The sequence below is a fragment of the Mandrillus leucophaeus genome, unplaced genomic scaffold, assembly GCF_000951045.1.
Source record: "Mandrillus leucophaeus isolate KB7577 unplaced genomic scaffold, Mleu.le_1.0 Scaffold404, whole genome shotgun sequence".
In the NCBI taxonomy this organism is placed as follows: domain Eukaryota; kingdom Metazoa; phylum Chordata; class Mammalia; order Primates; family Cercopithecidae; genus Mandrillus; species Mandrillus leucophaeus.
This window is the reverse complement of record NW_012104299.1, coordinates 66,653-76,362: the sequence shown is the minus strand read 5'-3', so window position 1 is coordinate 76,362 and position 9,710 is coordinate 66,653. Positions and strand designations below refer to the sequence as shown.

General features: G+C 43.5%; 1 protein-coding gene across 1 annotated transcript in view; it reads left to right on the top strand.

Moving 5' to 3' along the window:
- CACNG5 (calcium channel, voltage-dependent, gamma subunit 5) overlaps positions 1 to 9,710 on the top strand; it is a 63,644-nt gene that overhangs the window by 33,364 nt on the left and 20,570 nt on the right. The gene's annotated exons all lie outside the window — the stretch shown is intronic.

Genomic DNA, 9,710 nt, shown 5'->3' with positions numbered 1-9,710 from the left:
CCTCAGCCTCTGAAAGTGCTGGGATTACAGGTGTGAGCCACCGCACCCGGCGTCGTGTTGTCTTTTTGTAGCCACACTGCACACTGGCCTCTTCACCTCTCCCCTCTCTGTCCCTGACCCTAACAGTCACTAATCTGTTCTCCATTTATTTATTTTTGTCATTGTAAGAATGTTATGTAAGTGGAATCATGAAGTGAAGTTTTAAAGAAAATTATCATCAAAAACAAATAAACTTATCCATAGAAGAAATACAGAAAACACATTTTTGTTTTATTTCAATTTTTAAGGTTTTTTTTCTTTTCTTTTTTTTTTTTTTTGAGATAAGGTCTCACTCTGTCACCCTGGCTGGAGTGCAGGGACGCTACAGCCTCCTCCTCCCTGTGGGCTCAAGGGATCCTCCTACCTAGCCTCTCAAGTAGCTGGGACTACAAACACATGGGCTAATTTTTAAATATTTTGTAGAGATGAGGTTTCATTATATTACCAAGGCTGGTCTTGAACTCCTGATCTTAAGCGATCCTCCCACCTTGGCCTCCCAAAATGCTGGAATTATAGGCATCAGCCACCTTGCCTGGCCTGAGAACACGTCTTTAAACTGGCTGGTCCGTACACCAGCACTGTCCAACAGGAATGTAATGCAAGCCACATGATGTAACTGAAAGTTTTTTATAGCCACTCTAGAAAAAGTATAAAGACACAGGTTAAATTAATTTTAATCATATATTTTATCTAGCTCAATATGCCATTTCAACATGTAATCAGTATTTTTTAAATCACTGAGATAGTTTACATTCTTTATTCATACTACATTTTAGAAATCTGGGGTATATGTTCAGACTTACCGCATGTCTCCCTTTGGACTTACCGTGTTTCAGTGCCCAAGAACCACCTGTGGCTGGCTAATGGCCACCATATTGGGCAGCTCAGCTCTAGGCCAGAGTAAACCAAAATCAGATCATGAGAGCGTGGTGTTCATATCTTTAGGCCTGTGGGGGCCCTCACGTTGGCTAGAGGCTCTTGACCTTGGCCGCACATTAGAATCAACTGAGAGTTTTTAAAACACTAATATCCGGTCCCAGCTCATGCCCCACCCCCAACCCCCAGAAGGTCACATATAGTTGATCTCGAAGCAACTCAGTATTGGGATTATTTTAAATCCCCCCAGGTGACACTCATGGGCAGCGGGGATTAAGGACCATTGATATATGGGTCTGGGGTTGGGTTCTATCCAATCCCGTCTGGGCATGGGCTCCTGGGAGAGGTCATGGGCACACCATGCCTTTTCTCCTCTCAATTCCTTACCTGACTTGGAAAGCAGACACTTTCCTGTCTAGCAGCTTCTGGGAGGTTCTGGGCTTTCTGGCCTTGCACCTCCCCGGCCCACCCCAAATCTCTGCCTCCTTCACCTAGAGGCACTGAACAAGGCTGGTTTTAGACTGAGGTGCACACAAGCCTCCCCACCCATTGCTCCCAACCCATGAGCGCCATCTTCTGAGGCCCAGTATTTTCCACCCTGGGCTCAGGCAGCCTGGTGGTCAACCTGCCTCCTTTCTGGATCCGGGAGTAAAGATGGCCATTTGATGACAGCCCAAGGCCTACATCCTCATAGCCCCTCTGCAGAGGGACAGCCATTCCCGTATTATTGATGAGGCTCTGAGTGGCTAAGTGAGTTCTCTGATGGCCCCAGCTCCCCAACTGGCATGACTAAGAGTCCCAGGCCTGGGGCTTTCCCACCCCTTACGCCACCCCCAGCACCTCTGCATCTGCCCGACGGGATCTCCAGCTGAGTGGCAAGCAGGAGGTGTGGCATGAGCCAGGCTGAGGTTAACGCTTGTCCTGCCTTGCGCTTCTTTTTCCAGACCAGTGCTCTCCGATGCCCAGCAGCATGTTGCTGGCTGAGGAACAGGTCAAGCTGCAGCCCCCTCCCTCCCCACATCTTCTCACCGACTGTCTCCCGGGGCCCCATGAAGAGTGAAATCTTCCCCTCCATCCTGGCTGTGGGGTCCCTCCCCAGGCCTCTTATTCTGCCATCCAGCCAGGAGATAGCACCTGCTCTTTAATGTGACTCTTGAGAGATAAATTCAAGATACTCACAATGTTCTTTAAAGAGAGGTGGTTAAGGTGGGAATACTTTGAATTCATCTCTCAAGAGTCACCAGTCATCTGCCAAGGCACAGCCTTGTGGTGACAGCAACTGCACCCTCCGAGAGCCACCTTCCTGGGCCATGAGAAGCGATGGCTTTTGCTGTGGCTCCTATATGGCCTTGGGCATCCTCACTCGTAGGGACACGCTCCAACCCAGGCAGCGGGGCGCTCAGGTGTGTTCAGACACCATTTCATCTGAAGTCGGGGGGCAGAGATGGGGAGGAGAAAACACCACGTTGAGAACTGACACCTCTGAGAAATACATCATCTATTGTAAAGCTTTTTTCTCTCCTTCTGCATCTACTTCAAGAGCCTCACCCTGAAGTGGCTGGTACATCATTTCTCTTTCCGTACTCGTTTCGGGGTCTAGAACTCAGGGCTTATGGATGTTGCATCTGGACCCCCGACCACCTGTCTAGTTCCTCTCTTTGAGTTGGCTTTGGGGGAGAAGGGGAGGGATAGAGTGTGGTGGAGGGAAGGGGAGGTTTGGGTGTGTGTCCTACATATCATTAGAATCCTGGTTTACAGTAAAATGTGCTGGAGGCAGGAAAACGATGCTGGGAGGAGGTATTTATAGAAGCGCACACAGAGCTTTGTAACCTGGCAGGGCCATATTTGGTTATCTTGCGAGAATCCTCCCTGGGCAGCACCGTGTTTCTCTTGAGGGGCATGTCTTCTGCATGGCGCTGAGGCTGCTCCAAGTGCGTTCCAGGGAGCTTTTCTAAAGCCAGATTGCTTTCCCTCCCCAGGCTTCTCCAATCCCTCCTTCCTCCCTTCACCTCAAAAGGAAGAATCAGCAGAAAAATAAATTTTCTCTTAAAACAGAAATACTGGCTCTAATCCTGGAGGGGGCTGGGCATGATCAAGAATAACTCAGTGTCCAGCAAGAAACACTTGGTTTCTTTCTCCCCTCTCCCTCCTCCTCCTCTTCCCCCTTCCCCTCTTCTCTTCCTCTCCACCCTCTCCCTCCTCCCCTCTTCTTTCTCATCCACCTCCTTCATAATCACTATTTTGTAAGGAAAATACTGGGTTCGTCCATTCACCCGCATGATGCAAAGGCCCAGGAGAAAAGGACTTGAATCTTTAGCTCGCTTATCTTAGGCAAGAAGCTGATAATGTTGAGAAAAACCAGGTCAGAGTTTGCATTTGCTATTCAGGAATCTCTGTTTTTCAGAAGTGAGAGTTTTCAAAGTGGTGAGCTAAGCATTCTGTCCAAGCTTACCTATGCAGCCTCACGAGAACCAGGCTGAGAGGTGAATGAGAGACAGTTTAGTATAGCAGATAATTGGGCTAGATTGCTGGGTTCAAATCCCAGCTCCCCTACTTTCTAGCTGGGTGACCTTGGGCAAATAGCTTTACCATTCTGTGTCCCAACCCCCTTATCTGTAAAGTGGGGACAATAAGCTTGATGAAGATGAACTATGCCATACCCGGACACATCCTAGTCAAAATGTCAAAAAACAGAGATGAAATTCTGAAAGCACAGAGAGAAATGTGATTCATCGCACACAAGGGAACTCCCCCATAAGAGTAAGAGCTGACTTCTCATCAAACACACTGGAGTCAAGAAGGCAGTGGGTCCGTCTATTTAAAGTGCTGGAGGAAAAAAAAATAGCGTCAGCCAAGAATCTTATAGCAATAAAACGATCCTCCAAAAATGTAGATGGAATGAAAATAGCCCAGATAAACAAAAACTGAGAGAATGTGTTGCTGGAAAAGCCATTTGACCAAAAAAAAAAAAAAAATTTCTTCAGACTGAAAGCGGGTGACATCAGACATTAATTTGAATTCCCATAAAAACAAAGAGGGACCAGGTGCAGTGGCTCATGCCTGTAATCCCAGCACTTTGGGAGGCCGAGGCGGGCAGATCACAAGGTCAGGAGATCGAGACCATCCTGGCTAACACAGTGAAACTCCGTCTCTACTAAAAAATACAAAAAATTAGCCGGGCCTGGTGGCGGGTGCCTGTAGTCCCAGCTACTCGGGAGGCTGAGGCAGGAGAATGGCGTGAACCTGGGGGGCGGAGCTTGCAGTGAGCCGAGATCGTGCTACTGCTTGGGCGACAAAGCGAGACTCCATCTCAAAAAAAAAAAAAAAAAAAAAGAGGACCAGTAAAGATAATTACATAGACCAAGCTTGTCCAACCCATGGCCCACAGGTGGCATGTGGCCCAGGACAGCTTTGAATGCAGCCCAACACAAATTCGTAAACTTTCTTAAAACATTATAAGACTTTTTTTGATTTTTCTTTTTTTTTTTTTTAGCTCATCAGCTATCGTTAATGTTAGTGTATTTTATGTGTGGCCCAAGACAATTCTTCCAATGTGGCACAGGGAAGCCAGAAGATCAGACAACCCTGATGTAGATAATTGGGTAAAAAAGTAATCATACATGCTACATAAGCATTTTACGTATTATCTTGTGCACATGCACACACACACAAAAGAAGTATAACTGCATATTTCTTCTCGACAGATATAAAAAGCCATTGTATAAAAATATGTACAAAATTGAATTGTTGGGCTTATCACATATGGAATTGTAATATTTGACAATAACAGCACAAAGGAGGCGGGGGAAGGGGGAGCCAGGCTGTACTGAAGTAAGGAAATGACATCAAGTGGTAACTCATATACACCGGAAGAAATGAAGAGAACCAGAATAATTAATTAAAAGGTTAATGTAATAAATATTTTTTAAAAGAATACCTGTGTGCACTTACCACGTGCCAGGCTAGAGTCTCTATTTTAAGCTTGTTACATGTGTTACCTCGTAACCCTTTAAAGAAGATGCCGTTGTTATCCCTGGTTTAATCATAGTGCCTACTGCAAAGCGTTGTTGAGAGATTGTGTGAATTAATGTGTGTAAATTCCTAGAACAGTGTCTGGCACGTGGTCCTGGTCCAATAAATGTCATCCTGCTAGAATAGGGGTGCAGACGTACATGGGTGAGGGAGGCTGAGGAAGGGTGAAAAAGCCCTGGTGTGGCTTCCGTGCAGGCTTCTGAAGCCTGGGCCTGATAGATGACCAGTGTCACTAGAATTAGATCAAGTCTGAACATTGTTTCTGTCTACACATATTAACACACAGGGTACCAAATTGTTTTCCATTTCTTGCTGGTTCTTATTGCACCCGTTAGTCGCGGGGGCTGTGAGCACTGGGTGTTCAGCTGGAGCTGCCAGAGGCAGTGGCCCGAGCAGGCTCCTAATTGCCAACAGTTAAGACTTCATGTCATTGAATTATGAGGTTTGCAACCCCCATTGCCACTATGTTTAAGCAGAATCTAAAGGAAGAAGAAAGCAGGCAATCCTGCCTTTTCTAAAGGGTGTTTTGCTTTCTGCAAATGCTGAAAAATAAAAATCAATGTCTGGTGTGGTGGGAGTTAGGTGGTGGCTCCCTTCACCTTGGGGCTGGTCTTTGGGCTGGTGTGTCTCTCTTGCTGCTCGGGTCCCTGGTGCGCCCTCTGGCTGAGTTATGTGACTTGGCATGGCAAAGAGTTGGGTTGTGTCTGCAGGGCATGGCTGATGGTGGGTCTGGGAGTGATTTGAGTCATTAGTCGGAGGAGCAGAAAGCTCGGAGAAGCAGAAATACTTGCTCAAGACTTCATCTCTATGTTGTTGGAAAAAGGCAGAATTTTTTAAATGTATGGATTAAATGGAAGAGAAAGCTGGTCTCCATCTCTTCATAGGTGTAGGTGTTAGGGAGATGTGAATAGAGTCTGCGCTTGGGGGCTACACATACCCAGCTATGAATCCAAACTGTCACGTACAAACTGCCTTAGAGAGCTTTCTCTATATATCCGGGAGTAAAGATGGCCATTTGATGACAGCCCAAGGCCTACATCCTCATAGCCCCTCTGCAGAGGGACAGCCTTAGAGAGCTCTCTCTATATATCTGTGTGTGTGTGCACACACATGCACACGTGTGTATGCTAAAGTGCACACACACACACATATATAATATACAAAATGCTTATGTAGTATATATGATTACTTTTTTTACTCAAGAATATCACACTTTCCACACTGAGCATACGGAACTTCCTCATATATAATAGTTATAGAATATTCTATTATATGGTTGAATCCTAATTTATTTAACCAGCATCGCCTGCCCCCCTCCCCAGCATTGGTCATTGAAGCAGTAGAGATACGCTTCCACATGCATCTTAGCATAGTTTTCCCAGAATAGCCACAGAGTACATTCCCAGCTATCGAATTACTAGGTCATGGAATAATTACATGTTTAATTTTGGAGGATTCCACCAAATAGATCTGTACACTCACTCCTACCAAGAGTATATGAGAGTGCTGTGTCTTACAACCTTGTCTGGCAGCATATTCTCTCTCTCTCTCTCTCTCTCTCTCTCTGTGTGTATGTGTATGTGTGCATCTCAGAAGGGGTTTACCAATTCTACTGGTGGATATTGTATTTTTTTATTTGTTAATTTCTGCTGTCTTATTATTTCCTTTCTCCTTTTATGGGGTTTATTTACATTCTTTTTCCACTTTCTTGGGCTAGGTAGTTAGACGGTTTACTTCTAGCCCACTTTTTTTTCTAATATATGCCCTTAAGGTTATAATTTTCCTCCTAAGCTAAGTTTGCTTTACCCAGCAAGTTTTAATAAGTTTTGTGTCTATCATTATTCAGTTCAACAGACAAAGAGAACATCTTAAATTTAGTCAGAGAACAAAAGGCACATTAACTTCAGATTAATTCTACATATAGTTTAAACCCACAAGATAGTATTATTATTCCTTTTTTCCTTTTTATACTCACTGTTGTTGTTGTTGTTGTTGTTGTTGTTGTTGTTGTTTTGAGATGGAGTCTCACTCTGCCACTCAGGCTAGAGTGCAGTGGCGCCATCTCAACTCACTGCAACCTTTGCCTCCTGGGTTCAAGCAGTTCTCCTGCCTCAGCCTCCCAAGTAGCTGGGAATACAAGCATGCACCACCACGCCCAGCTGATTTTTGTATTTTCAGTAGAGACAAGGTTTCACCATGTTGACTAGGCTGGTCTTGAGCTCCTGACCTCAGGTGATCTGCCTGCCTTGTGCTCCAAAGTGCTGGGATTACAGGCATGAGCCACTACCCCCAGCCTACACTCACTGTTGATTGAGATTTATACACATAATCACTCTTTTTATTGTTCCTCTTCTCTTCTGCATTTCTATGCCTCAGTGCCAATCATTCTGCCTGAAGAATCTGTTTAGTATTTTCTTTTTATTCAAGTCAGCTGATGACAACTTTCTTCCATTTTTGTTGGCCTGAAAATATTTCTATGTTGCCTTCAATGTTGAGGGATATTTTTACTGGATAGGAAATTCTAAGTGGACGATTACTTTCTTTAAGCATATTAAAGGTGTTTTCATGTTTTGTTCTGGCATTCATCATTCCTGTGTCTGATGTTTCATGCCTCTTGATATGTCCAGTAACTTTTGATTGAATGCTAGACATCTGTGTGGAACACAATAGAAGTTTTTGGTATTGTCATCTTCTCCAAAGTAGGATTCACTTTTGCTTTTGGCAATCTGTTAGGTAGGAGAAGGTTGCCTATATCCAGTCACACATTGAGCTGATGTGAAGATGGGTTTCAGTCTTTGTGAAGGCGGATCTATTACTTGCTCACCTAGAGTAGGAGCTTTCCCAGACCCCCATTTGAAAGATTGAGCTATTTACCAGACCTGTCCTCCTTGGCAAGCTCTAAACTCCAATGTTGAGTCCATAGCATCATAAGATTGCTGTAACATCTGGACAACCTTTTGTTCTGCCTCTCAGACTCACATTCTGTGTGAACTGGCACACACTTCAAGTGCAGAATTGTACAAAATGTAAGGCTTATCTCAATGCATTTCCTTCATCTTCAGTTATTGACCTCTAAAATATTGGTTTCCTTGATTGCTCTCCAATGTCTTCCAATAGATTTAATCCAACTGTTTCCATTATTTTCAGCAAGAAGATTGGTCCAGTGCTATATAAGCTAGTTCATTATAGCCAGAAATGGAAGTCTGAACTCTGTTTTTATTTCTATTGATTGATTTATTTTTTCATCAGCATCAAACTGTTTAAATGTTTGTAGCTGCATAATAAGCATGAATAGCTGGTAGTTCCCACTCATTTACATTCATCTTTAAAAGAAATATCCTGGTTATTCTAAAATGCATCCTTTAGACTAACCCCAGAACCATGCGTCATCTTCTAAACCAAACTCATTGCATTGAATTCATAGGTTAATTTAAAGATGAGTTGATATTTTTATAACATTGTATTCCTATTTTAAAATGTGGTATTTCATTTATCAGTCTTGTTTTATGTTCATCAATATATATTTTTAAGGTGAGGTCTCACTATGTTGCCCAGGCTAGTCTTGAATTCCTGAGCTCAAGCCATCCTCCTGCCTCAGCCTCCCAAGTGTTGAGATTACAGGCATGAGCCACTGTGTCTTGGTCATTCAACAGTAGTTTTAAGGTTTTCTTTATGTAGCACTGGTATATAACTTATTACATTTATTTCCAATAGTTTATCATTTTGTTACTAGATAGCTATTATTTTCTAATGCATTACATTTTCCGACTGGCTACTATTAGTGTGGAGCTGTTTATTTTTTAATGTTATTTTTGTGTACAGCCATTTATCTCAACACTTGTATTATTGCTTGTCTTTTTTTCAGCTGGTTTTGATTTGGGCATCCATATGTTTACAGTGTTGCACAGGTGGTGATGATGTACCCCAAGAAGTTTCAAATCACTGATGTAAGACATTCTGCTTTACGCAGGAGGTCCTGGAATTTTCTGGAGTATCATCAATAGTATAGAAGTTTCAATCTAGCAAATCATGTAGATACAGCAAACAGAGCTGAGCAGAGCCAAGGTTCCAAATTCTCAGTAGAAATAGGGACTCTTCTGTTGCGGGGCTGTTTCAAATTCTCTGTGTCTATATAGTAGGACATTTGTTGTACCCCAGGCATCAGGGGTAAAAATACCTTTAAAATCTTTCAGATCAAGTCTGACTTATTGATTGATTGATGATTGATTGATTGAGATGGAGTCTCACTCTGTCTCCCAGGCTGGAGTACAGTGGCGCGATCTCAGCTCACTGCAAGCTCCACCTCCTGGGTTCATGCCATTCTCCTTCCTTAGCCTCCTGAGTAGCTGGGACTACAGGCCCCCGCCACCACACCCGGCTAATTATTATTATTATTATTTTGTATTTTTGGTAGAGACTGAATTTCACTGTGTTAGCCAGGATAGTCTTGATCTCCTGACCTCGTGATCCACCCGCCTCGGCCTCACAAAGAGCTGGGATTACAGGTGTGAGCCACCGTGCCCGGCCAAGTCTGACAAAATTTCTAAGAATGCTAAAAAAAATTGTGCTGTTTAAGCTAGAAATTCCACTTAATTTCACTTGCAGAATTTATCCTGAGAAAATTCTTGTAGATGCCCACAGATATTTAGCTGTAAGTATGGTTATTTATTGTTGATTACAATAGAGGAAATTTTGGAAACAACCTAGATGTTCTAGAGTAGAGAAATGGCTACATCAGTTTTGGTATATGCAAATCAGCAACT